Source organism: Mustela erminea, chromosome 12 (genome assembly GCF_009829155.1).
Source record: "Mustela erminea isolate mMusErm1 chromosome 12, mMusErm1.Pri, whole genome shotgun sequence".
In the NCBI taxonomy this organism is placed as follows: Eukaryota; Metazoa; Chordata; class Mammalia; order Carnivora; family Mustelidae; genus Mustela; species Mustela erminea.
The window spans coordinates 43,180,609-43,208,446 of NC_045625.1; the positions used below are offsets into that span (position 1 = coordinate 43,180,609).

A 27,838-nucleotide genomic window follows, 5' to 3' on the forward strand; every position below is an offset into this window, starting at 1 on the left:
GTTTCCTATGCTTAAGAGTCTCTTATGGTTTTTCTCTCTCTCTGATTTCATCTTGTTTTATTTTCTCCTCTCTCCCTCTATGATTGTCTGTTTCGTTTCCTAAATTCCACATATCAGGGAGATCATGTAATAATTGTCTTTCTCTGACTGACTTATTTCAATTTGCATAATACCCTCTAGTTCTATCCACATCATTGCAAATGACAAGATTTCTTTCTCTTTTTTTTTTGATGGCTGAGTAGTATTCCAGGAACAAATGCTTTTAAAGACAATCCTAAAATATTAGACTAGAACTCTGTTAGAACCTAAGGGTTGGGAAATTTGCTTGGAGTTTGTGATGAATGTTATCTGCACCACATATAGTTCATACAACTCCAATTTGGAAGATATAATCTGGCTCATGGTCTAGCTGAATACATATTATAATGGATGGCATTGGGTTGGGTTGTTTTAAGATGGCAAGACTGAACACTGAGCTTATGATGGGGACATTTTAAGTGATGTGGCAGGAGAATTCTCTCAGTGCTTTATCAGAACAGATAGGGCTTTCTTAGCCTGAGAAAACTCTCCTTATGGACTTGGCTAATTCCTAAGAAGCTCTGCATCAAAGGTTCTCCTCTTACTATAGAATCTTACAGCATGAGCTTTGGGTATTTAACCTTATGGATGCATCTTATTTTCCTTTAACCCCCTTTCTACATGTATTTATTAAATTTTGTATTAAGAAAGATTTGTGTGAGTGGAGAGTCTTGCCTAGAAGTATGATCATGCAAAGCTTCTGGGTTCTCTTTTGTGCCAGTTCTTTGTAGAAAATCGGACTTAGAGTCTAATCCTTCATAGGATGGACAAATGATGTGGCATCAGAACAAAGCTAGTAAGTTCACAGTGTGGATTTTGTGCTCTGTTTAAATTAAATCCAAATCTTCCATGCTTATTAAAAATGAAGCTCTCTTCCCCTTGGGAATCAAATACAGTCATAGCTACTCTCTTCTTGGGATCTAAGGAAGGATGGCAAATTCTCAGCCCATTTGCTTCTTAAAGCATTTTTGAGTGCATGTTTTAAAAAAACCAAATAGGAAATCATCATTGCCTAATTAAAAATTGGATAGCGAAGGATTTTTTAAAAATCGTTTCCCATTAAAGATACATATATATCCATGTATCGTTGATCTTTAATATTGAATGTTATCGGCTTTGTGACAGTTAGATGATCACTGTAGTGACCTGTAGGAAGTCAGGTTTACCATATGAAGACAGACTAAGGATCAAAAAACAGAGAGAAGAATATCGTGAGCAAATAAGAGCTTTCTTAGGCATTGTTCTATCTGATACAGGGATAAAAAAAAATCACAAAATGAAATAAGAAAAAAATTGCATCCTCTTGTGGGATGCTGTTTCAAACAAGTAGGAGCAGGAGGGCGTTCAAATCTGGGAGGCCCATCTGGGCTGCAGCAATGGGGCTGAATCACCACTTCTCTTATCTTTAAATAAGTTCTCCATCTAGAAGCTTTTGTAAAGCTAGAATGCTGTTTGTTTATTTAAGGAAACTCATTAGGTATGGACTCTACACATATCTCTTAGCAAATCTGAGACAATCTTGCTCAGAGCCTTCCAGAATTTATTTTCCTTTTTAAATCTGCGAACAGACCTAGTGGCTCTGGTTTCCTATTTCCTCCCCCTGGTCATCTATTGCCAGTCCAGACTATTTGACTGCTTTCCTCTACTCCAGAGGGTCGCAAAAGCATTTAATTTCAAGCAGGTGGGATTGCTCAGCTATCCTGCCAGTGTTTAGGACGGTCAGGCTCTTGGTTTTCCTTGTGCCCTATGGCCAAGGTGCTTATCTGCTATGAATTGTGTTGGGTCACTCACTGGAGCAGAATGACCAGAAATCCCCTTGTTCTCAGTGCACAGGTATGACTCATGACCATGAATGAGGACCAGGATGGCCGGTGTTTTTTCGGCTTATGGCCCATAGTTCTGTTACCCTTGTAGCGTCTTGACAAGGGCAGCAAGTGCTTAGCAGATCCCAGTTGCACATATAAATGTGCATTGAGGCCCTCGCAAAGTGTGACTAGTTCTTTACGTCTTTAATCATACTGCAGTTTTGCACCTATTTGTATGATTGACTGTTGTCAACTTTAACTACACTTTGGAATCACATGGAGACTTTTATAAAATATTCATGCATGGACCTCACCTTCAGAGATTTTGATTTGATTGGTCTCGGGTTTTCTGTGCACTGTGGATTGTCAAAACTCCCTGAGTGGTTTTGTAACCAAGGTAAAGATCTCCTGTGATAGGCTGTATACTCCGTACCATGGAGGGGCACATCTTTTTCTGCTCGCCGTAATATCCCAGCACCTCATTTAGTGCCCAGCAACTACAGGTGCTCAATAAACGATTATTGATTGAATGAATGAAAATTTGAAAACATGGCTTCTAACTCTCAAGGACAGAACAATAAACAGATATTAAATGAATAGAGCTTTTTCTGAAGATGGTTCTAGTGTGTTACCTGTGATCAAGCTCAGATGGCCACAGCCTGGCCTTCAAAGACCCCACCCCCAAAACATCCAGTGATCATCTCAGGGACTACAGGTCTCCTGGTCTCTGGGAGTTTTACAGCCGCTACTCAATGCTGGCCTAATTCAGGATGGATGGTCTGGTGGTTGAGTGGATAAAACTCTTGGAAAAAGAGATTTTGAAACTTAACAGCTCTTTCTTTAAACTTCTAATCAAAAGGAAAATGTTAAAGCTTGAGATTTTGTATGAAAAGCTGCTTGACTGTTAATTAGGTGAACATTAGGAGGAAAAAAAAAGAAGAAAAAAGAAAGTGGTATCCTCAGTAAATGAGGAGAAAAATGCTTGCACAGTAGTAGATCAGCAGGTAATTGAAAGATGAGAAAAAATGAGCGGGGGGAAATTCAAGACTAGGGTTATGTGATTGACCAAGAAATGCAAATTTTCTTTCTTTCTTTTTTTTTTTTTTTAAAGAAAAACCCGAGTTCTTATTTTTCACAGTGTCTTTTGGAAATGATTGAATTTAAGTGAAACATAGGGCAGTTGGAAAAAGATACAACTTGAGTGGTGAGATTTAGAGCTGAAATGTGGATTCTGATCCTCCAGCACTTAGCTGTTTTGCTGGGTGACCTTGAAGTTCTTTCCTTCCCCTTGGTGGCTCCTGCCGGTTCGCCTTCACGGCTCCTGAAATGTTAAGTCAGCACCTGGCTTCAGTCTTGCAGCTGTCTCTGATGAAGAAAGGGCAACAGTGTGGCGAGCCCTGGGGGGAAAGGCTGCTGCCAGGGGTTACCTGCTCAGAGGTTACCTGCCACACCAGCACGGAAGGAACATCAACCCAAAGTTTGCTTCTATAGCTTATGAGATGGGGGTTGTCATTCAGACGCCGGCCCTTAGCCGGCTCTTCCACCTTCTTCCTCTCTCTCTTAAAGATGTGAGAGGAAGACTTACCCAGGCATTTCTACAGTGTTGGACAATGCACTAGTCTCATAAAGGAAATGAAAATGAAAACCCTTCATGCAGTCATCCTTAGGATCAGCAGCCTTGAAACTGTTCAGCCTACAAGCTGGAGAACATGTGTCTGCTTAAATGTCTCCATGGAGAGAAGCTTCATTTAGGGGGGTTGGGGGAAGGGGTTTACTTTGGATCTTTTTTTAAACAATGTCATTCTGTTCATTGGCATTTTTGCTTGAAATTCTTCAGTGGTTCCCCTTTGCCTATGGAAAAAGTCTTAAAGTGTTAGCAGGAGTGATACTGAATATTTTAAAGGTTTGTTTTTTTTGTTTTTTTGTTTTTTTTTTAAATTTGTAGGGGAGAGTGAGAGAGAGAGCACAAGTTGGTGGGGGAGGCAGAGAAGCAAAATCCCTGCTGATCAAGGAGCCCATGTGAGGCTCAATCCCAGGACCCCGAGATCATGACCTGAGCTGAAGGCAGACCATGAACCAACTAAACCATCCAGGTGCCCCGATACTGAACATTTTGAACAATGATACGGCATCAAAATGCCCCTAAGTGTAGAACTGGAGAAGAGTGTGTGGGATCCTGGTCCCAGACATTATGCTTTAGCTGCTGACTTGTGAGGAGGTCTAAAAGTCCCAGCGTGGGGACAGTGTGTCCAGAGTGGAGGATGGCAACCGGGGCCCATTCCAACTGATACAGAAACATTTTGATTCTGTAATAAGGCACTGTAACAAGCTGGCTGTAGACTCAGCTTCTTACCTGATGTGACAGCCTCTCCACTGCCTGTCCCTAGCCTACCTCTGGCTTGTCTGCTACTTTTCTTTCCTGATGCTTCATTCTCTTGTTTGGGTGTCATAATTGCAGTTTCCTGAATGTGCTCCCTGGTTTCCCATTTTTGTGCCTTTGCCCATACTATTCCCTCTGCCTGGAATGTTCTTCCTCTCCTCAAATTTCTAAAAAATCTCTTCATCTTCCTTCGAGGCCTTGCTCATTTGCCCCTTCTCCCTCCACCCCAAACCAGCATTTTTATTGTTATTTTTATTTTTTATTTATTTATTTATTTTTAGATTTATTTGTCAGAGAGCGAGCGAGAGCGAGCACAGGTAGACAGAGTGGAAGGCAGAGGCTGAGGGAGAAGCAGGCTCCCCGTGGAGCAAGGAGCCCGATGTGGGACTCGATCCCAGGACGCTGGGATCATGACCCGAGCCGAAGGCAGCTGCTTAACCAACTGAGCCACCCAGGTGTCCCCCAAACCAGCATTTTTACTACTTCCCCCTTGTCTGTGTGTCCTGGCCCTATAATCGTAGCCCTCACACTGGAATGTCAATTATTTATCTGCACATCTCACTCTCCACTAGCCTACAAATTCTTTTCAGGGTACAAATGAGACATGTTATCCACATTTCATGTCCTGGAATGGAGAAGGTAGTTGATAAATACTTGTTTGGTGAATCAGTGAATGAATTATTTTGTGTAAATGGAGAACCAGGGCTCTGCATTCTCTTGTAAGGATGTTTGTAGGAATTCCTCGAAGGCCCCTCCAGAGGGGCTGGGAAGGCACAAGTCCTGTGGACGTGGCATTGGTGGACATAGCCACACAGCCCTCCCTCCTGTCTAAGAGAGCAAGCTCCCATTTATGTTTTACATAGTGCACTTTCTCCCAAGTGTTTGTTGAAGCAAAGAGAGCTTGAAGCTAGAGAAGTTAGAAAACTCCCTTCCAGCCTGAAAATCAGTGATTTTGAATGTAAAACATAATGATAATTTGATTCTTACCATGATTTTGTAAATGCTGAATTAATGATTTGGGGGAATTACATTACACATTCCCTTATCCACTGATGTAATAATTTAATAAAATAGATCCTAATCCTATTTAGTTAGCTTCCTTCTGTTGTTCTTAGTCTGCTTTGAGAGGACTGTCAAATTGAATTTGCTGTCCTTCGTGTTTGCCGAAGTTTATTATTTCAATTTACGGCAGCAGAGATGTTATAACCTGGTCTTTTATGTACTCTGTTGTGTTAGCTCTGATATTGTGCCAATCTGCACAAGAGAGTAATTACGGAATGATGGGCCTTTCTTTGCTTTCTGAAAAAGCGACGGGCAGGCCTTTCTGAAGCTTAGAGGGCTTATGTGCTGGAGGAAGAATTGGGACTGGGAATGTTTAATCTGCTTTTCTTATCCATAAATACCTTTAACCCCCCCACCCCATCCCCAACAAAACACTATTTTAAATATTTTTGCAAAGCCACCAATAGGCTAATACCAAGTAAAGCATGCGTTGTATTTGAGAAAAGATGTTTTGAAAAGAGATGGATAAGATCAAGCTCTAAATGCATTTAGTGTATTAGCTGGAAAGTGTGCAGAGCTGGGTTGATAATGCTACGGGAACATTCAGGGAAAGATTCAGAATGTGATCTCAGAAACCTCATGTGGAGGCTCCTGTTTATGTCTACAATGTATTCTATAGCTCTTCTGCTAGATTATCTGCTGTCTTAAACAGGCTCAGGCTCTGCCTGTCCTGTATATAGTGTACTGCGGATCCCTAGTGCTTAAGGTCACCAGCGCGATCACAGATGAGATAACTGGGAGAATCATTTTTCTTTTTTTTTTTTTAAGATTTTATTTATTTATTTGACAGAGAGAGGGAGAGATCACAAGTAGGCAGAGCAGCAGGCAGAGAGGTGGGAAGCAGGCTCCCTGCTGAGCAGAAAGAGCCTGACGTGGGGCTCCATCTCAGGACCCTGAGATCATGATCTGAGCTGAAGGCAGAGGCTTTAACCCACTGAGCCACCCAGGCGCCCTGGGAGAATCATTTCTTAATAACACTAAAAATGATAATGGCAATAGAGGTTTGTTGTAAAAAGTTCTACTCTTGCAAACATTCATAGCAAAATTCCTGGTTTTCTCTTTTTTATTGCCTAAATCCCATTCCTCAAGGTAACCACTAGTAATAGTTGAAATTAGACCCATCCAGAGTTTTTTCTTTGTGTACACACACACACAGACACACACACACACACTCTCTCTCTCTCTCTCTCGGAGATACATACAAATATAGAAATAAAAATACATACGTATACATGTACATAACACACATGTATAGTTTAGAAATGTAAGTGGGATTTTCTTTTTATTTAATTTTATATATATTTTTTTAAAGATTTTTTTTCTTTTTTTTCTTTTTTAAATTTGACAGACAGAGATTACAAGTAGGAGAGATGCAGGCAGAGAGAGAGAGAGGAGGAAGCAGGTTCCCTGCTGAAGCAGAGAGCCCGATACGGGACTCGATCCCAGGATCCCGGGATCATGACCTGAGCTGAAAGCAGAGGCTTTAACCCACTGAGCCACCCAGGCGCCCCAATTTAATTTTATATTTTTAATCCCTTTTATATTTTTAATCCCTATACATATGTTAGTAGGTATAGATTTATTCCCCTTTAAGAATGAAAATCATGCTTCAAGGGGACTTTTCAACTCCTTCTGACTTTTAATAAAAACCCAGACAACTAGCCACCATGAGGTTGGGGAAGCTTCTGCCACCACCTGTAGTCAGAGCCCTGTGCCCTGACCCACCTGACCTTGGAAATGGTTCTGTTTTAAGGACAGCCTCAGGGGCACCTGGATGGCTCAGTCCTTGGGTGTCTGCCTTTCACTCAGGTCAAGGTCCCAGGGTCCTGGGATTGAGCACATCAGGCTCCCTGCTCTGCGGGAGGCCTGCTTTTCCATCTCCTACTCTCCCTGCTTATGTTCCCTACGGGCTGGCTGTCTCTCTCTGTGTCAAATAAATAAATACAATCTTAAAAAAAAAAAAAAAAAAAGATAGCCTCAGGCACCCCCCACCCCCCACTGTGAAAGAAAATGACTGCTTTATCAGGTTGGTTTTCTGTCCAGCTGATTGCACCAACTTCTCCTTGGGAAATGATGGACAGCCCCATGCTAGGATTTCACATCTATTGGGGAGCCGGTGGGGCGGAGGGGACCCTCATTCCACAGGGGAGGCCGCGCCTGGGCTTCTCCCATTAGCTCCCAGAGCCGGCTTAAGCGAGCCGTCAGTGCAGCTGGCTGGACTCATTTGTTGATACACTGGACTAGCGGGGAAAGTTTTTAAACTAATTCACTTACGATAAGGGAATCGCTTCTCCTCAAAGGCAAAGCAAGGGAAAGATCCTCCACTTCTCCGTAAGCCTGTCCAAATTGTCTGCCAACCACTCGAGGATGAAATTGAGTCTAACACTACAGCATGTATTACTAAGAGTAGACTAGCCAGTAAATATTTAAGGGCCTAAGCTCAGCTTTTCCATCATTTACCTGCATTTTGTTTGGATGACAAGAAGTGGCAGAGTGCTCTGCAAAGTGAGATTAGGTGCTTGAAGTGCGCGGCAGAGATTAAGTGAGTATTTCTGGAGACACCCTTTATTATGGGGAAATGGTAGAGGACAGATTTCCTGAAGGGTTTTCCATTCCGCTGCATGATTAAGTGTTCAGGGAACTATATAATTGGTAATACACTTTTTTTGTATTCCCAGGTAAATAATTTCTTTATTTAAACTTCACAATGTATAATATTTAAACACTTGTCAAGCAATAACTCACTGGTGGCAGAAAATTATGAAAGTCGAACAGCAGGATTAAGGGCGTTATGGCTGGAGCTGATTGATCTCTATAGTTTTCTTGAAGAGGAGTCTCACCACAGAGGTATAATTTGTGAAATAGAACCACACAGTCTCAGTAATTTCAGCAGTTATGTGGGAAACTCTGAATCTCTCTCAAATTGGTCTGCTTTTATTTTTTTTTTTTAACAGGGTATAAAGTGTGTTTTTAATTCTCTGTACATGCATGCCCGTGTATAGTATAACCAGATTTCTTTTTCTTTCCTTTTTTTTTTTTTTTTTTAGTCAAAGTCAAATTCAAAAGGGAAATATATGGCTCTACCCTAATCTGTGGGATCTTTCATGGATTTAAGTATATTGCCCACGTATCAAGACAATGTCAAAATCATTTGTGTAAATAATAATAGGAAACAGCACTACCAATTCATCATGCATGGGGATAGAGTGTGTTGAAGGAATTTACTAGGAAATCAGTATTTGTCATCACGTTTGTCATGGTTTATAAATCCCAGCCTAATTTACAAGGGTTTAAGGCCTTTCACCCAAATATAAAAAGTGACCCATTAAAGTTAACGAGCCTTCTTTATCTGGACTCCTCTTTTAAATTTACCATGTGATTAAATGTAATGAAAGGGAGATGGGGGCATTTAAAGTGCCTGGAGACTGCCTGGAGACTGCTTGGATAAGAGGTCGGGACTCAGAGAGGTCTGAGACCAGGGAGAACAGGATTTGCAAGTGTCAGAAATAAAAATGCCACAGGAAGCTGACACTTCAACAGTATGCCACTCGTAAATTTGGTGGAATATTGATGGGCAGATATTTCACAAGGATGGAAATCAGTATAGGTGCTGAGGGATTTCAGTAGAATGGAGAAAACCCTGAAGTTAGGATATATCACTGGGAAACAGTTACATGGTTTATACCTATATTTGGGGAAGAAAAGAAAATACCATTATCGACTTAAAAATTTGGTTAAACCCAAGCCTGAGATCCTGTCTCCAGTCTTTACCATCAAACTCTGTTGACTTGAGACAATCATGAGAAGAAACCACATTGCTAGAGAGATAGTTGACCCGGGGTAGACCATTGGTCAAGCAAGCAGAGAGCTGGTTGGCTTACAAGACATTTCAGAATTTGGACCATACGGATGCAGGATTATGTAGTTCGCTTATCTGTGTGGAAGAGCAGATACTCAAATCTCCATAATGAATATTTTTTGGGTGAGGCATAAGGAAAACTGTGCCCAAAAGACTGTAAACTTCATGAAGACAGTGGACCATGTGTCTTACCAAGTAGCTTGTTTAGCCCTGGGAACACTGACAGACACAGGCTCAACATTCCCCTCAGCCTGACTAAAATGTAGATGATTTCTTTTTTTCTCTTTTTTCTTTTCTTTTCTTTTTTTTTTTTTAAAGATTTATTTATTTATTTGACAGAGAGAGATCACAAGTAGGCAGAGAGGTAGGCGGAGACAAAGAGGGGGAAGCAGGTCCCTGCTGAGCAGAGAGCCCGATGCGGGGCTCCATCCCAGGACCCTGGGATCATGACCTGAGCCGAAGGCAGAGGCTTTAACCCACTGACCCACCCAGGCACCCCTAGATGATTTTCTGATTATAGTACCCCAACTTCCCTTTCCTTAGAGCATTTATTTTAGGAAAGTTTAAGTGCATTCTTTCTTTGTCCTTTTGAGATCTAAATCTACAATCTAGGAATGTCTTTCTCAAGGGCCTGGGAGCCATCCCTTGGAAATGTAATCGTCGAGAATGATAGGGCCCCTACCTCCCAGTGTCTGTGGGAGGGTAGAAGCCTAACACTGATGATCAACAATTAGCAAACATAGGTGGCCTAATCAATTGACCACACCAAGAACTTCCAGCACTTTTCCATTAGGTCACCCCAACTTCAAAAATCCTCCCACTCTTTTAGAGGAATTCAGTTCAATCCCTCTCTTATTGCAATAGTTTTAAATAAGGTCTCCCTTGCCTATTTAACTGATCTGATATAATTTTCTTTCATAGCACTCAGCCAACATTTGTTGAATTGAATTTGAAGAACTTCAACTTTCTATTCTCATGGATAGCATCAGTTCAGAAAAAACAAAAGTCTTTGTAAGGAATACCAATTTTGGAGGAAATGTTAGAAAACAAAGTAAAGTGATTCGATAGATGGCTCAAGTTATCTATACTGGAAAGATAATCAAATATAGTTTGAAGAATGGAATAATATTCCCTTTTAATAAAATTTTCTATAATTAAACGATCTTATTTGGAATCACTGAAAGTGAGTTACATTATGTGGAAGTGTCTTACAAATTGCAAATGCTCAGGAATGTTTATTCAGTGGCATAGAGTAAAGTCCTTGAATGGTGCTCATTTCCCATTTAACTGTCCCAGTGAAACCATTCCTACTGACTGGAGTTTTGGGACTGATCTGTGTCCTCCATTTTATTGATGAAGAAACTGAGAACCAAAGCGGATGCTAAGGCTATTTTTGGAAGAGCAGGAACTGGAATCAGGTTGCCTTGTATCCAGTCTTGTGAATTTTTTAAACAAATGAAGCATAGTTGACACTTTATATTACCTTCAGCTGTATAATGTAGTGATTCAACAATTCTATACATTAGAAAATGCTCACCATGATAAATGTAGTTGCCATTGGTTACCATACAAATCATCACATTGTTATTGATTATATTCCCTATGCTGTATTTTTCATCCCCAAGACTTATTTATAACTGGAAGCTTGTGCCTCTTAAAACCCTTTACCTATTTGGCTAACCAACCCCCCAGCCCCAGCAATCACCATTTTGTCCTCCATATTTATTAGTCTGTTTCTGTTTTGCTTGCTTGTTTTTTTTGTTTTTTAGATTCCACATATAATTGAAATCATATTTTTCTTTGACTTATTGCACTTATTTCACTTCTAGATCCATCCATGTTATTGCAAATGGCAAAATTTCATTCCTTTTTGTGACAAAGTAGTATTCCATTGTATGCATGGATGTGTGTGTGTGTGTGTGTGTGTTTATACATCTATATACACACATCTACATACATATACATACCACATACTCTCTATGCATTCATCTACAGATAGACATCATTCAGGTTGTTTCCATACCTTGGCTATTATAAATAATGCTGTAATGAACATAGGGATGCATATATATTTTCAAATCAGTGTTTTTGTTTTTGGGGGATAAATACTGAGAAATGGGATTACTGGATCATATGGTAATTCTATTTGTGATTTTTTGCAGGACCTCCATATTTTTTCCATAGTAGCTACGCCACTTTACATGCCCACCAATGGTCCTGATGGTTCTTTTTTCTCCAGATCCTCACCAACCCTTGTCTTTTTGATATTCGCCATTCTGACTTGTGTGAGCTGATGTCTCATTTTGATTAGCCTCGTGTTCTTTTTACTGTCTTTTAGAAATTTGAGGTCTAATCTGGTGTGATATTTAATTGGTGGGAGAACTTTAACTGACAAGACTTATGCAAAAGACAAATAACAGAAGTGTTCAGGTGGAGTAATATAACCTGAAAAATGAGAAGACTCTTACTTATCAGTTGTTCTCGTTGGTAAATTGTAACTACCTGGAGTCTTGCAGTTAACATAGCTGTTTGCCATGAAAATCTGATTTGCTCCTCCAAACAAGCTCACCAAGGCAAGAAGTAGCTTGATTAAATGATTTACCGAAGGTCACCTGACTGGTAAATGGCAGTGTAGAAACTAGAATGAGTTTCTTAGTTCATCTAATTTTTAAAAAGTCTATTTTGTGCCTATTATGGGAAAGCATTATGTTGAATCTTGGAGAGAGTGTGAACAAAGAGTGGAATAGAAAACAAACAAAAATATGTTTATGACAGTTGTGATAAGTGCAAATGCATGAAAAGTGCAGTTTGCAATGCGAATTTATAAGAGGGTCATAACCTTGTCTAGAGATGGGGTCTGGATGAGGAAAGGCTGGCTCAAAGGAATGGCATTTACATTCCCACACCAGTATCCTAAGGATCCTCATTTAACTAGGGTTAAACAACAGTGGGCTCTGTACTCTGGTCAGAAAGTTGGTCCTAGCACTAGATGGCAAAATGAAACATATAATTACTTGTAGGATATTTTTTTATCAAGCAAAATGTATTTAAAACAAAGATCTATCTTATTTCCTGAGATTCTTTCCTTATTTGTAATTTTAAAGCACCCATTCTTTTATACAGTGATTATTGTGGTAAATAAATATTTGTTTGAGTGAATTACTTGGGGCTATAAAAATTTTCAAATCCTACATCATCTCTCCCATTTTATATAAAATATTTTTAGTCCGTGACATCCTAAAGACTGGGAACAAGTGATCTATATCTTGCAGCAACTCCCACCCCAGACTTCCCTTTCATTTTATGAGTGGAGGGAAGATCTTTGCTTTGACTAACCTAATAAGTCAAAGGAACAAGATAATACTTTTGTACTTCTGTGGGAGATGGGATTAAAAATAATGAGACACGCAAACTCAGAAGCATAATGTTATTTCAGGAAATGAGACTAAACAGAGAATTTAAGCACGTTATTTTGCGTACTTGCTGGGAAGTTTCCTAGCAAGCTATCACATCAGCCTTTATATAGATGAGGGTGAGAGACAGGGCAGGAGGAGAGCGAGTTGAAATTGAAGGCTGCTCTGACAAAGAGAAGGCAAAGACTGGCTGGGGCGAGAAGAGGGAGAGCTTTCTTGATCCCTGTTGCTCTTTCTGCAGAGAATTTCTTTCTCAGTCTCTCCTCTTGGCCTTGCTTGTATCTATCAACAGATTCTGTTTATGCCTTAGCTTCGGTGAAGGCTGTCGGGCTGGCACAATGCCCTCCCTCATTGGAATGTGTCACGGTGCAGAGGGTAAAAGGAATTGATGGCCCTTCCTGGCCACCACCCCTCCTCCTGCCCCTATAAATACTTTTATTTGCATTCTGTCACTGTGGCTGTGGCTTATCCCTTTGCATTCGCCCTTTCTAGTTGAAAGTCATTAATCTGCAAATGCAACTAATTAGCCCTTCACTGTTCCAGGAGCAGAAAACCCTGCTCGCTCATCGTCCTAGTTTATTGGATGCCAGAAAATGTACACTTAAGGATCAATGGGTCTTGCCGATAGAAAGAGTGCTCTGTATAATTACACACTCGGCCCTGGTAAGCTATAAAATGAGAATTGCACAGAGCACCTAAAACCTGCCTCAGAATGGTGCACTTACTTAAACCACGGTCTTACATTTCTTATTTTCTCAAGTAAGTTGTGCCCATTTTGTGAGGTGAGCCATCTCAATCCATCTTCTTGAAGAGTGAAGCACAGAAAATTAGGTGAAATTGGGTGCATTTCAGCCTTGACATTTTTCTTTTTGGAGAAAGGTTGAACTCAGGACCTCAGGGTTGGTATGAGATTGGAAAGGCCAAACCACTTTATCTTATTTTTTCAATGGGGAAAAAAAAATCTCTTGATCCCGAATAAAATAAGAACGAAAATGCTTATGCCTAATCTTTTTTTTTTTTCCTATGTAAAAAAAGAGAAAGGACAGAACTGACTACATGCCTTCAGAGAAAACTCCTGATTCCCCTAAAAAAAAAGTAATTTTTCTATAGGGGTAAATGTGTCAAAGTAAGTGAGAGGCAGGGTACTACTGGAAGTTGCGTGGGGACAAGCAGTTTAATCCACAGGAGAACATCTTCCCTAGGCACAAACATAGTACCCAGTTGTGCCATGAGCGTGTGCATGTGTGAGTATATGTGTCTTTGCGTGTGACTGCTAGTGTGTGTGTGTGTGTGTATGCAGAAAACCTTTTCACCAAAAGGAAATTGAAGGTTGAAAGGGATCGGCAAGAAAGACGTGGAAAGTAATCCATTTCCGTGACAAAAAGTCCAGGGAGGAAAAAAAAAGATGTCTACAATGCCCTATTCCTGGTAACAGTGGAGACAGTGAGTAGGACACTTGGTAGCTGAATCCCATGGATGTGAGAGCAGGTGTTGAAGGGGATTGTTGCCGTCACTGGCCACAGTCCTCCATTGTTCACAGTCAGGGTCCTTAGTAGAAACCCCGCACAGGTCTTCATGATGGGTCTGCAAGGCTGTCTACCAGCTGCTATGACCTGGGCCCTTTCTGTGCTGAGAGATGGGATTCGTCCTATCAGTGCAGCACTGGAGAGTTCCCTGTATTGAACTATGCCTGATGGTTAAATGGTTCTTTTTTTTTTTTTTTTTTTTAAAGATTTTATTTATTTATTTATTTGACAGACAGAGATAACAAGTAGGCAGAGAGGCAGGTAGAAAGAGAGAGAGGAGGAAGCAGGCTATCCGCGGAGCGGACAGCCCGATGCGGGGCTCGATCCCAGGACCCTGGGCTCATGACCTGAGCCGAAGGCAGAGGCTTTAACCCACTGAGCCACTCAGGCGCCCCGGTTAAATGGTTCTTAACATAAATGGGAATGGACTTGGAAATAAGCAAGTGGAATGGTTTCCTTCTCTTCCTCAGAATATTCACAATAATTTAAGAATAGCAAACAAGGTAGGCTTTCCTTGAATAGCATTGCTTTTTCTTTGGGGAGGAAAAAAACCCCCAACTTTTAAAAAACCTTCCCCCCTTTCTTTCTCTCTCTCATTTTCATCTATACTTCTAAATTTGGGGTTATAACAGGCAAATTTATTCAGATGCATCATCTATACCTACTTCGTGTTTATCTAACCTTACTTATTTCCAAAGAGGCATTTTCTTAACAGAATGATAGGGAAGAATCCTCCTTTGTTCTTGAAGGAATTGTCTATTGCAGTGGTTCTCAGGATGTGTTTGCGTCCCAAACCCCTTTAAGAGAGGCTGTCACCATATGATTTCACTCCTGTGTGAAATTTAAGAAACAAACATTTATTAAACAGGAGTTCATTAAAACAAATAGCTATCAAAAATAAACCTCTTCTCACCAGAAAATGTACATTCATTTCATTTTACTTTTGATTGTAGGGAATTCACAGATAATCTAAAGCAACTGCTTTCTGGAGTCCATGGTCCCAGATTAAAAAACCTGTGGTCAAATTCAATGTCTGTGAAACAGTGGGGAAATAAAAGCATATGTGGGGATCTATGAGTACACTGTGTTGCAGAATAATAACAGATTGCTGCTTTATGTTAATGGCTACGATTCAGTCATGAGTTGGCAGCCCAGAGTCTAAACTTGACTCTTCTACTTCCCAGCTGTGTGAGAAGTTATTTAGTCAGTCTAAGCTCTACTTACCTCATTTAAAAGAGGGTAATAGCATCTACCTCGTTGGGTTGCTGAGATATGCACATAGCTTGGGACACAATCATCCCTAAAAAAATTAGTGATTGTCATTGTTGATAATGGGGAGTGTTACAGTGGTGATTAAGGCAGGGCATCATTTCTTCCCTTGCTTGTCAGTTGTCATCGTCATCCTTGTGAAAATTGACTCTTTTGAACATTCCTGAATGCCCAGCCGCTGCACCCCTGCTACCTCTCCCCCCACCCCCAATGTCTACTTAGCTACTAAGACTCATCCTGCTTGAGGAAATTGAGTTTCACCCTTTGAAAAGCAAAGAGATCCATGTTTTTAACAGTGCTTTATGTCATGTTCTGAGGTGACGGGATTGCGGAACTCAAAAGAGGGGATGTTTAGTTACCGGGTAGGCAGGGTTTATCTAGAGCCTTCCTCAACAGGGGCCTGATATTTAACTCTTCCACTTTCTTTTTACACACCTTGATTTTAACCATGAGCCCTTCGATTTTTCTTTTTCTGGCCTTTTCCCTTTTCTTAATTCCTTGTCAGGGGCAATTCTCTGTTCAATTCAGCCCCATAGATAATAACTAAGTATTTTCTATTTCCTAGCCACTGAGCTAGACACTAGAAACACACAAATGTGTAAAATATACCTTATACTTGGAAGTCCTTGGAGCATTAGAGTTTGTTAGGCATAGTATCGTTGTCGTCATCATCATCATCATCATCGTCACTGTTGTCTCCTAAGTACTCACTCTGAGCCAAGCATGTGCTAACTATGTTGCATACCTTATTTCACTTCTTTTCACTTCACTGTAGGATTTCTAGAACCACCCATACTTTTATCCCAAAACTACAGGCTTTTTTTTTTTTTAAAGATTTTATTTATTTGTTTGACAGAGAGAGATCACAAGTAGGCAGAGAGGCAGGCAGAGAGAGAGGAGGAAGCAGGCTCCCTGTGGAGCAGACAGCCCGATGTGGGGCTCGATCCCAGGACCCTGGGATCATGACCTGAGCCGAAGGCAGAGGCTTTAACCCACTGAGTCACCCAGGTACCCCAAACTATTTTTTTATTTGGTTTCTTTAACCCAATCCAGTAATTCTCACTTCTCTCTTTTCTCTATTGTAACTGTTTTCAGTTATCTGCAAAGCCTTCTCTTGGTCAATGACCAAATGCTGATAGCCCTCCAAAGCCTGGAGATGGCTGGGTTTCCCACCCCTTCTATGCTTTGAAACTGAAAAATGATATGGCTTGTGCTTCAGTAAACCAGTGACTGGCCAGTTTTCAGTTTTGGATGACTCAAACTTATTCTAGGTCAGACCTAGGAGATACAATATGATTCCAAAAAAATTAGGAATTTACCACAGAAGTCTTGTGATTTTACCAATGAGTTGGGGATTGTTCCAGAAGCTGCAGTTCTAGTAAGAATGGTGGTTAAAGCCTTGAGCTTTACAAATTTGCTAACTTTAAAACATATGATATTATAATCCATGTGATGTTAAAAGCAATGAACAAGTATTCTGTAACTCAAAAAGAACTATTAAAGGAATCTCACTATCTTTCATAGAATGTTTACAACAGGCTGTGTCTACGTAATTATGGGATCATCTCAGGTAATGTAAAGAGGCTGGTCATTCATTGCTGTGGTGGAACTACATGATCTACCACATCTTTTTTTTTTTTTTTTAAAGATTTTATTTATGTATTTGACAAGCAGAGATCACAAGTAGGCAGAGAGAGAGAAAGAGAGAGAGAGAGAGAAGGTGGAAGCAGGCTCCCCGCTGAGCAGAGCTCCTGATGCGGGGCTCGATCCCGGAACCCTGGGATCATGACCTGAGCGGAAAGCAGAGGCTTTAACCCACTGAGCCACCTAGGTGCCCCTGATCTACCACATCTTGATGTTCGTAACAAACAACGGCATAGAGTGGGTCAGCCGTTCCTGAACCTTCTGTGGGGAGGAGTTACTTTTTGTTTACTAGAAGACTTACAGCTGGGGCGCCTGGGTGGCTCAGCCGTTAAGCATCTGCCTTTGGCTCAGGTCATGATCCCAGGGTCCAGGGATCGAACCCTGCCTCGGGCTCCCTGCTCAGTGGGGAACCTGCTTCTCCCCCTCCCATTCCCCCTGCTTGTGTTCCCTCACTTGCTGTCTCTCTCTGTCTGTCAAAACAAGTAAAATCTTTAACAACAACAAAAAAGAACACTTAGAGCTATCAGTCAGATTGGAGCAGGGGCCAGGAGCTGGCATTCCGTGTTAGGTCCCATCGTGTGAGACCAGGTTGCTTTAGTGAACGGGGTAGGGGCTCTTACCTAGGCACCCTTCCAGATAGAAAGGGGCTTCTGATGTTCTATTGCTGTCCTTGTGTATGTTGTCCATTGCTGAGGCAGAAATCTGTGTAAGCTTATCAAAAGCACAGGGGATGCCTAAGATAAACACTTTCAAGGCAACAATGATTGGAACTATATATTTTTAAAAATTTTTTATTTTTTATAAACATATATTTTTATCCCCAGGGGTACAGGTCTGTGAATCACCAGGTTTACACACTTCACAGCACTCACCAAAGCACACCCCCCCCCCCCCCCCCCCCCGCCCAGTGTCCATAACCCCACCCCCTTCTCCCAAACCCCCTCCCTCCAGCAACCCTCAGTTTGTTTTGTGAGATTAAGAGTCTCTTATGGTTTGTCTCCCTCCCAATCCCATCTTGTTTCATTTATTCTTCTCCTACCCACTTAAGCCCCCATGTTGCATCACCACTTCCTCATATCAGGGAGATCATATGATAGTTGTCTTTCTCCGCTTGACTTATTTCGCTAAGCATGATACGCTCTATGGAACTATATTTTGAGTACCTACTATGTGCCGTGCACATTATGAGGGACTTTGCCTGCATACCCAGTAACCCTTCTGAGCATACTCTGGGGTTGACCTGGTTGTTCACATTCAGCAGATACGTAGATTGAGAGCTAGAGAAATTAAGTAACTTGGTAAAGATCATATTGTTTGCAGATGGTTGACCTTGGGTGTTGTCATGGAGTGTTTTTATTTTTAGGATTGAATCTTTTTTGAAAGGGACATGATTCTTATCATTTTCTTGCCTATTTTTTCCAAAAGCCTCTTTTAAAATGCAGGAACAGTTCTACCTTTCTGGTACTGCTTTCATCAGGGTGTGGTTTGAAAATGTTTCTAGATTAACATACAGTCATTTCTGTTTCCAGAAATGGCCCAGATTAAAAATACTTGAATGTCGCTGTGTTGCAACAGACACAATTGAAAAAATGTCATCCCTTTTGCCCTGTCTTTAAGTGTAATGATTAATGTACCATTGCAGGATGATCTATGTGCCCATAGATTACTGGCTGAATCACTGTGTCTACTTTATGACTTATTGTTTGCCTGAGATCACTGAACATTTTATTTAAAGATTAAGCAGAGGATTAAAGCACTTTTCTTTTTCTTGGCCAGAATTAAAAAAAAAAAAGAAAGAAAGAAAGAAAGAAAGAAAGAAAGAAAAAGAAAAAAAGAAGAAAAAGATTAGGTTAAAGAAAGGACTGTACCGGTGGTCAGTTAAAATTAAACAACTGGAATCAAATCAGTCATTTGTCAGTGGGGCTTATGAAAAGTTTAACAGATGCTTAATGGTAGCCAAACCCAAGAAATTGTGGTGTGATAAATAGTTGATATTATCAGACATCAATATTATTGTATATATCATCGGACCATAGATATGGGTGTCTTAGCAGCCTGTGTAATTTTGTAACACTCTTGAAAAACAACTGGAGAAGAAAAAAAACCCTCAGATATCCAAATTAGTGGTATTTGAAAAATATATATATTACTGATTGAACTCCATTTTGCAATATTCTCGGTTCATGTCATTTTGCAGTTGTTTTTTTCCACTGTGGCAGAAGCAGGAAAAAGCAAACTGGTCTTTTAAATTTATTACATTACATTAGTTGCACTATAAGATTCTTTGAAGATGATTGTCTTGTGGATTCTAGTTCCAGATCAGTGGACATTTGGCTGGAAGGATTTATATTGTGTGCTCAGAGAATTGGGCCTTAAATCAGTGTTACTGTAGGTTGCAGAGGGTTTGGTTTTTACAACTACAATAACTAACTCACTGGGGAAGTGTATGTGTGACCCTTTCCCGATATTCCAAGGGAAGTGTGTGTTTGGTCATCATTGCTTTAAATTGTAAAAAGCAATACAACAGAAACATTAGCTTTCTTATCACCATGCGTTTGTTTCACTTGTAAAAGAGAGTCTATATAGAGGGGAAATAGTTGCATTAGAGTGTAATTTGTGAGAGAATTGAACTTTTGATTCCATAGAGGAGAACACTTAGATTGAATTATACGAGGTTCAGGGGACATTTTAAGCAGAAGTCTGCCTAAGTCCACTCTACATTTTTCTTTTCCTTTTCTGGAAAAGGCTTTTTCTTTTATCTTTTTTTTAAAAAATGAACATATAATGTATTATTTGTTTCAGGGGTACAGGTCTGTGATTCATCAGTCTTACACAAGTCACAGCACTCACCACAGCACATACCCTCCTCAGTGTCCATCACCCAGCTGCCCTGTCCCTCCCACTGCGCTCCCCTCCAGCAACCTCAGTTTGTTTCCTGAGATTAAGAGTCTCTCATAGTTTGTCCCCCTGCCCCGTCCCATCTTGTTTCATTGGAAAAGGCTTTTTCAAACAGTGATGGTAGAAATACCCTCTAAGAAAGACAGGAGAGTATAGATTTATGTTCACCCATTCATTTATTTGTTCTTTATCTTACCATTTATTCTTCATACAAATGAGTACTGACAAGAGCCGGGCTCTGCCTTTTGGGGAGCTCCCTGTTTGGGGTTAGAAGGCAGAATGAGAACATGTCTTTTCCAGTCTGTGTGTTAAGGGCTAAGAGATGGAGACAAGTTCCCTAAGTGCTTTGGGAACAAAGAAGAGGGAGTGATGGTCCACCCGGAAGGAAGGTGCATCCTTATGGTGGAAAGAAAAGATGCTAGATCTTGGTCTTTGTGAACTCCTAAAGTTTAGTCAATGTTACTGGTCTGCGTGATTGGCATGCCTGGTAGGAGGGCTGGAGTGTGAAGCAAGATACAGAAATTCGTCAGAATTTAGTATTGGAAGAGGCCCTAGGGATCATCTGGGCTCGTCTCCTCAATGCCACCTTCTCAGGGTCTAGATTTGCTTCACTGATTTTTTACTTTTTAGTCTATTGGTTCTATTACAGCTCCCTGGTACAAAAGAGGGCAAATGTACTGTCTCACTCAATAGCCTTTTCAATGTTCCTAGTAAGCTTATGGTTGCTCCAAACCCCTTGGCATTTTTAAAATATTACTCATACAAGGGTTTGTTAGCCTTTTCTGCATCCCATTTGTGCAATTGATTGTTTTGAATCTAAAAGGAGGACTCTGCATTTATTCCTTGAAAATTCTATTGATTTGGCTTTGCTTTAATGTTCCAGTTTAAAGATCATTCTAAACCTGCATTCTGACATCTCTCATATTAGCTCTTCAGTCCCAGCCTATGCTATCTGTAAACTTGATTAATAGGCTGTCTATATCTTTACCCAGGTCATTGATAAAAATGCTAAAGAGATAGGAAGACAGAGCCCCAGGGGATGGTACAGATCATCTCCTTTGGGCTATGATTGTTTAACTAGACAGAAGTCAACTTAGACACCCAAGCTCATTGCCTTGTTATAGGCAGGATAACTATCTGGACTGGTGTGTGTAGGAGTGTCCCAGTTTACATGGTTATATTCTGGTTTACACGTGTTGTTTACCCCTAATTAAGGTGTATCTCCTTTCATGCTCAAAAGTATTCTGCTTTCACTGAAGAGTATTTTGGTTACCTTAATTGTCAGAGACCACACTAAAACGCTAGAAACATGATATTCACAGGTCTCCCTGGACCCTCCATTTTACTAGCTCTGTCATACAATGATATGAGAGTTATCTGCCAAATTGGTTCTTAAAATTTATATGCATGCATTTTTCTAAATGTCTTTTAAAAAATGTTTTCAAATAACACAAGGTTTTTTGTTATTGTTTTTTTTTTCCCCCTTACCTGTTGGGAACTAAATTTAAAATTATGAGCCTGCAACAACAGTTTGGATTCTTGTGTACTTACTGTATGCTAGGTATTCATCCAGGTGTTTTAGAAGTTTTATATCATTTAATTCTCATTGTAATTTTGTGAGGTAAGTATTGGCACTGCTCTTTATAGGTAAAGAAAGTGAGCTATCATGGGTTAAGTAATTTTCCAAAGCTTCAGAGCTAATAAGAGAGAATTCAAACCCAGGCATTTGGACTCCAGAGCCCTTACTCTGTCCCACTAACTTTCTGAATTTAGTTTTATCCTCATTTGAAAACTGTGATACACACACACACACACAAAAGAAGTGGACACGAAAGAAGCTGAGTTCAAAAATACTCCACTCCTCGAAAATCATTTAAAGTCAGGCCAGTTAGGCCGTAAAGGAAAGGTAATATAAATGTTTGAGGGTGCTAGCAGAATTGATGGAATTATGCAATTGAAAGGACAAAGTGAAGGGACATCTCTCAACGCTTCTGACAAATGGGCCGTAAAGTGCTCAAAGACCACTGTGGCTCAGAGACATTCTTCCGGCCCTTGAACTTCTCTGGCTTCTACATTACCTTTCGACATTTGCTATCATTTTTCTGTGGTCCAGAGAGAGAGGGAGAAAAAGACCACAATGGGCCTAAAATGACCCTTCTGGGTCGCTTTTCCTACAAAAGTGATCAGTTTGATATCGCGAGAGTGTACAGTTGTGTGTGCCTGCACTGGCAACATGCTTCAAAGTAAAACAAGCAAAAAAATTGTTCCTGAGTCATTTCATTCTTTTTATATTCTTATTTTCCAAACGGTTGGGGCAGAGTGGTGTTCAATAAATGTTTGTCGAATGAGTGAACACCCTCCCACCCCAAACTGTTTGTATTTTGGAGTCAGGGAGGAGAAAAGGGTGGGGTATATCTTCACAAAGGCCCTTTGTCTTTTTTGCATTTTGGTTCAAAATGTTCAACTCTGCAGTTTCTGTCCCTTTTTTTCTTCTCTCTCTCTCTTTTTGTTTTTTTTTTTTTGCAGTTTCTTATACATGAGGCTTTTCGGGGATGTCAGTTACCGAGGGAGGGATGCCCCTTCCTCACCCTCTCCAAGCACGTTCTTCATTTCAAGACACATAACTTACTTATTACGTTATGTTAATGAAGGGACAGCCCGTGGTTTAGAATGTGCCATGCTCTGTGAAAGGCAGAAAGAAAAGAAGCCTATAAATACAAGGAATCTGGACCAGAGAACATTTTATTACAAGACTCGCTCCTTTCTTAAAGACAGTAAACATGATGAATTTCTCTTTGCAACTGAATTTATGAAGATAGATGATTCTCTCTGTGGTTGTTTTAACTGGATTTGCCTTGCGGTCTGGAGCAGAGTTGCAAACCCACACAAATACATTTATTGCCATCCCTAATGACAGGATACGATGTCTTCTGTATGACTGAGGGGGACTTAGGAAAATGACATTGCGTTCTCCCATAGGGATGTGGAAGATTCATCTGATTTCTATGTTTTCACGGAAAGGCCCCCCAGTCTTTTCTGTCAGGGAACCCTCAGACCGCCTGAAATCCTGCTTCTCCTACAACTTTTCTGTAGTAGTACTCTTTTCAGGGTCAGACTGAAAAAAAAAAAATCTTTTGTTGAGACTTTTTCAAATACCAATCCAGGAATTGGTGACAGAGCTCTGTGTTTGAGGCTCACGCGTTCAGCTCACACTGGCTTTCTGCTGAGCCGACATAGAAGGGAAAGTGAAAGGAAGGGGCGGGGGGGACTGGGGAGGGGAAATGGAAGGTTTCTGAGCTCAGTGTTTAAGTGTCTTTTTCCCTCCACGCACCGTTCAAGCTCGAGTGCACATGCACGGCCGCACGGGGAACCTGGCTCCACTCTGCTAATGATGGCGGAGCGCACCATTGGCTATGCACCTCACAGAAGAAAGCCATTCCGCTTAGCTCTAATTCCATCAGGATCATTTACCTTTTGAAGGATAGAAAAGAATGAATTGAAGATCAAAATCATCAGCCTTATTTGGCTTCATCTAAGATTTATGGCAGCTGCTTTCAAGGGCAACTGGAAAAAGCCAACTGCGGAATTCACATCTGTACCATTTCTTGTCTTTCAATATTTTATAAATGTTACGAGCAAAGTCAACCTCTGGGGACATTAAAATTAAACAACCTCTATCCCTCCCCTATATTGGAATGAGAGCATATATCAATAATAGGTATATTTAACTACTCTCATCTGTAACATACCTTTTAGGATTAGCTGTCTCGGAAGCCTACATTTAGTTTACTATTCATTTGCCAAAGGTTATTATAATGTGGGATCCGTGTCTTTGTGATGACAAAAGCATTAAACTTTGATTTAAATTGTTAATAATACAGTGCCCATTTTTGCCAGCTTTAGACTTGAATTCGCCTTTTTTTTAAAAGCAAACATTTAAAGGATATCAACCAACGTGTGAAATGAAGATATATTGTTCTTAATTTAAGTGCCTTGATGTGCAGCCAAAGAAAAAATTAACTTATATATATTAAAAAAAAAAGAAAAACCCAGGAAGACATTTGCTTTGATCTCTGAGGAAGTAAATAAGGTTGCTTTGGTTTCTTTAGATGCTTTGATTAGTTTTGACAGCAAGAAATATATCTTGCATCCATATGATAAAAGACTATAATGTAAGTGAGGCTGATAGAGTGCCTCACAAATGATCCCAAGGATCAAGTACAGTGGACAAAATTGATAAGGCAAATTAGTTTTCTATTTGCAAGGTGTTCAAGAGCTCTAAACTTCTCTTTTCATAGTAAAATGCTTATTTTTAAACAAGTCCTAACTGGAGTAGCTCCTATGGATCTTTTAGTGGCATCTTTACAAGAAATCTTTACATGATTTCCAGCAAACTTAGTATCAGCCTTGCCCAACTGGGTCTGCCAGTGTTTTAGCTCTCAGCGGCGACGCTCCTGGTCCCAGGAAAGGCAAAATGTCAAACGTCAAAGGGAAATGGATATGAACTGAGTAAATGAAACCTGTCATGGGAAGGGCTTAATCTTGAATGAATAACTGTGACTGGAATGAATGGTAGAGCCAGAGAGATTTCGATTCAAATCCAAGTTCTGCCATGAGCTGGGCCATCTTGGGCAATTGATGTCACATCTCTGATGTTAAACTCAGTATCTTTTCTTATAAAATGGAGATAATTTCCTTATTTAGCTGCTGTGAGAATGAGATGATTGAACCTATCTAGTAATAGTGCTTGATGCACAGAAGGGGCTGGATAAATGTCGGCTCTTTTCCCTAACCTCTTCTCATTCAAAATAAGATATTCACAAAATGGTCACAGATAATGTTTACCTTTAGGAGTGTATTATTTATTTAAGTAACTTACGTAGAAGGTAATAATATAATAAGGACTCCTGGGTGTGGTCCAGTAATATGAGTATTGCTGTCACATTAAGTAAATTGGAGAGGTGGGGAGGGAGAAGGGAGGTTGGGAGGGGGCCCTGCTCATCCGTAGTTAGGTCCTAGGGCCGTGGGACTTCATTGGGGTGCATCGGTATTGGGATGGAATCTTTTTTTTTTTTTAAGATTTTTTTTTTTTATTCATTTATTTGCAGACAGATCACAAGTAGGCAGAGAGGCAGGCAGAGAGAGAGAGAAAGAGGAGGAAACAGGCTCCCTGCTGAGCAGAGAACCAGATAAAGGCCTCGATCCCAGGACCCTGAGATCATGACCTGAGCCAAAGGCAGAGGCTTTAACCCACTGAGCCACCCAGGCGCCCTGGGATGGAATCTTTAGCATTCCCTTCTTCTTGGCCTCCCTTCCAGCTTTTTTGGACTTCGTTCTCCCTTTGGCTTCCTCAGCTTCAGTCACATAAGGCCTTTTTGACCATTCTTAGAATGTGCTCTGTTCCTCCCTCTCTGCTCCTGAAGTCTTTGCATTTACTGTTTCTTGGACTGGAAATAAGCTTCCTCCTAGGGTTAGAACAATTGACTTCTCCTCTCTTAAATATTAATTCCTCGAGAGAATTTTCCCCAGCATTCTCGTGAAGGCAGCCTCCTCATCACCATTTCCTGTACTGTAGCAACCTATTTATTTTCTTCCTTCCCTTGTCTACAGCTCTAATTATTGTTTTTGTTTGTTCGTTGTCTGTCTTCTTCCCTGCTCCAGCTACCGTGTGTGGCTTAGTGTGCGGCACAGAGCTCAGTAACGGCCATGGCGAAGTCCTCAGGACAGTAGCTTGTGCTTAAATAGCTTATCTGAAGCCCAGCTGCTGTTCTTTGCATAGATGCCCTGCTGAATCCTCCCCGAAATCCTAACAGCCCGGAAACTGAGTGCAGAGCAGTTACGTGAGTTGCCTAAGGTTAAACAACTAGTAAACTGAATATGTGAGTGAATGCTTGAATTCTAACCAAGAGTGAACTTCTCTCCCACCTTGGCTTTTGCAGACTTTCTATGAGTCTGTACAGTGTACCAATTAGCTCTCTGTCTGTATTTGAATCTGCAAACGATCAGTTTCATCTTCATGGCCATGCCCCTCTCCTCTGCCTTTGGGCTCCCCCGCCCCCACTCCCCTTGCTGCCTTGTTTTTTTTTTTTTTTAAGAATTTATTTATTTGACAGAGAACGATCACAAGTAGGCAGAGAGGCAGGGCAGAGAGAGAGAGAGGAGGAAGCAGGCTCTCTGCCGAGCAGAGAGCTCGATGTAGGACTCGATCCCAGGACCCTGAGATCATGACCTGAGCTGAAGGCAGTTGCTTAACCCACTGAGCCACCCAGGTGCCCCCCTTGCTACCTTGTTAGTTGGTAGTAGGTTTTCCGAGCTGGTAAGGAGAGATGGGGTCTGACCTGTATCTTCCTTAGGTCATTTGTGTTAGAAAATATTGTGATACCCTGAGGTGTGTTTTGGGGAATCACTCATAAGACTTTAGTGTGAAGGCTTTTGAGAGAGGGCGTGTAAACACAAATAATGGGTCCTAACCTCTGGCTTGTGAAAAGCGTGTACTCACCAAGACCTCCCTTAAGCAAAGCAGTCACTGTTGGGGAGCACATAGATATTTTCCATTTTCGGGAAGTTGACTTGCAGCTGAAATGGTTTTTATTTGCACCACAGCAGACACAGACATTGCTGGGATCTCGGACCACGTCCCTTTATCCTCTGACTGTGTCAGTCGTGATTTCCCTTTATTGAAGACTCAGTGGCCTTCCTTGAACATCAGCTATGGCCCTCTGTGGTGACGCAGTGTCTCCCAGAGGCCGCTGGGAGTGTGGGAGCCGAAGGCCTTCACATGAAATACCTCAGAACGCTGTGCTGGAGAGCCAGCCTGCACTCCTACACTGCCTCCTTCTGCCACTGTTGGCTGTCACTTCACCAGCTGTCAGGTGTCCCGCTGCTGTCATCGCCTGCCTTATATTACACCCAGTTGTCAGAATGATGGCTTGAGGGTAGAGTTAAATGTGTGGACTTTATGACCGTCATTTTCCACATGGTAGAAACTTTTTTTTTACCTTTAAGTCCTAGATGGTTAGGATAACTCGAAGTATGGATTCGAGGTAATAAACAGGGTGCTGATTTTTCTTTGTGTAATTCTGAGTTTTAAAAATTGTGTACTTCATGATTATATAAATGTACACTTTTAATACTGCTATATTGATGCATTTAATCCACACATTTATTTCATGCCTACCAGGTGCTGGTTGTGGTGTGAAGGCCTGGGGTTCTCATAATGCTGAGCAAAATAGGCGGCTTTTATTTTACCTTCATGGAGCTATGGGCTGCGGGGGCAGGCAGACCATGCAACCAGTGCGCAGATGGAAAACTGTGACTCAAATTAGGTGTGCTATGGGAGTCCAGTCTTGTCAGGGAGGAGGGCTTCCCAAAGGTAATGATTTTGAGCTAAGCTGTGAAAGAAGAATAAGGAACAGCAAGGCTAGAAATTTTTAAGATTTTATTTACTTATTTGAGAGAGAGAGAGAACAGAGGGAGAGTGAGAGGGAGAAGCAGACTCCCCGCTGAGCAGAGAGCCCGATATGGGGTTTAATCCCAGGACCCTGAGATCATGACCTGAGCCGGAGTTAGACACTTCACTGACTGAGCCCCCCAGGTGCCCTGCAAGGCCAAAATTTATGAAGTGCTCTGTCCTTTTTCAAAGAGGTTTTCTACCCATCATTTCCTTTTACTCTCCCACCAACCCAGTGAGTCCTTTTGCCAGATGACGGATGACAGACGACTCGGGGTCAAGAGAGCTTTTGTGACTAGCCCCAGATCACACAACTAGCCAGTGTTGGAATTGGGACAAGATGCCTGTCTTTTCACTCATAAGAAGTGGGGCAACAGGATGAGGCTGCGATCGTCCCCCTCTAGTTATTATTTGGTCTTTGGCATTGTCCGCTGTAAAATGGTGGCTGCTAGTG

General features: G+C 41.1%; 1 long non-coding RNA gene across 1 annotated transcript in view; it reads left to right on the forward strand.

Moving 5' to 3' along the window:
* The window catches only part of LOC116570745, a 190,196-nt gene that overhangs the window by 19,110 nt on the left and 143,248 nt on the right, over window positions 1-27,838 (forward strand). The window lies entirely within an intron of this gene.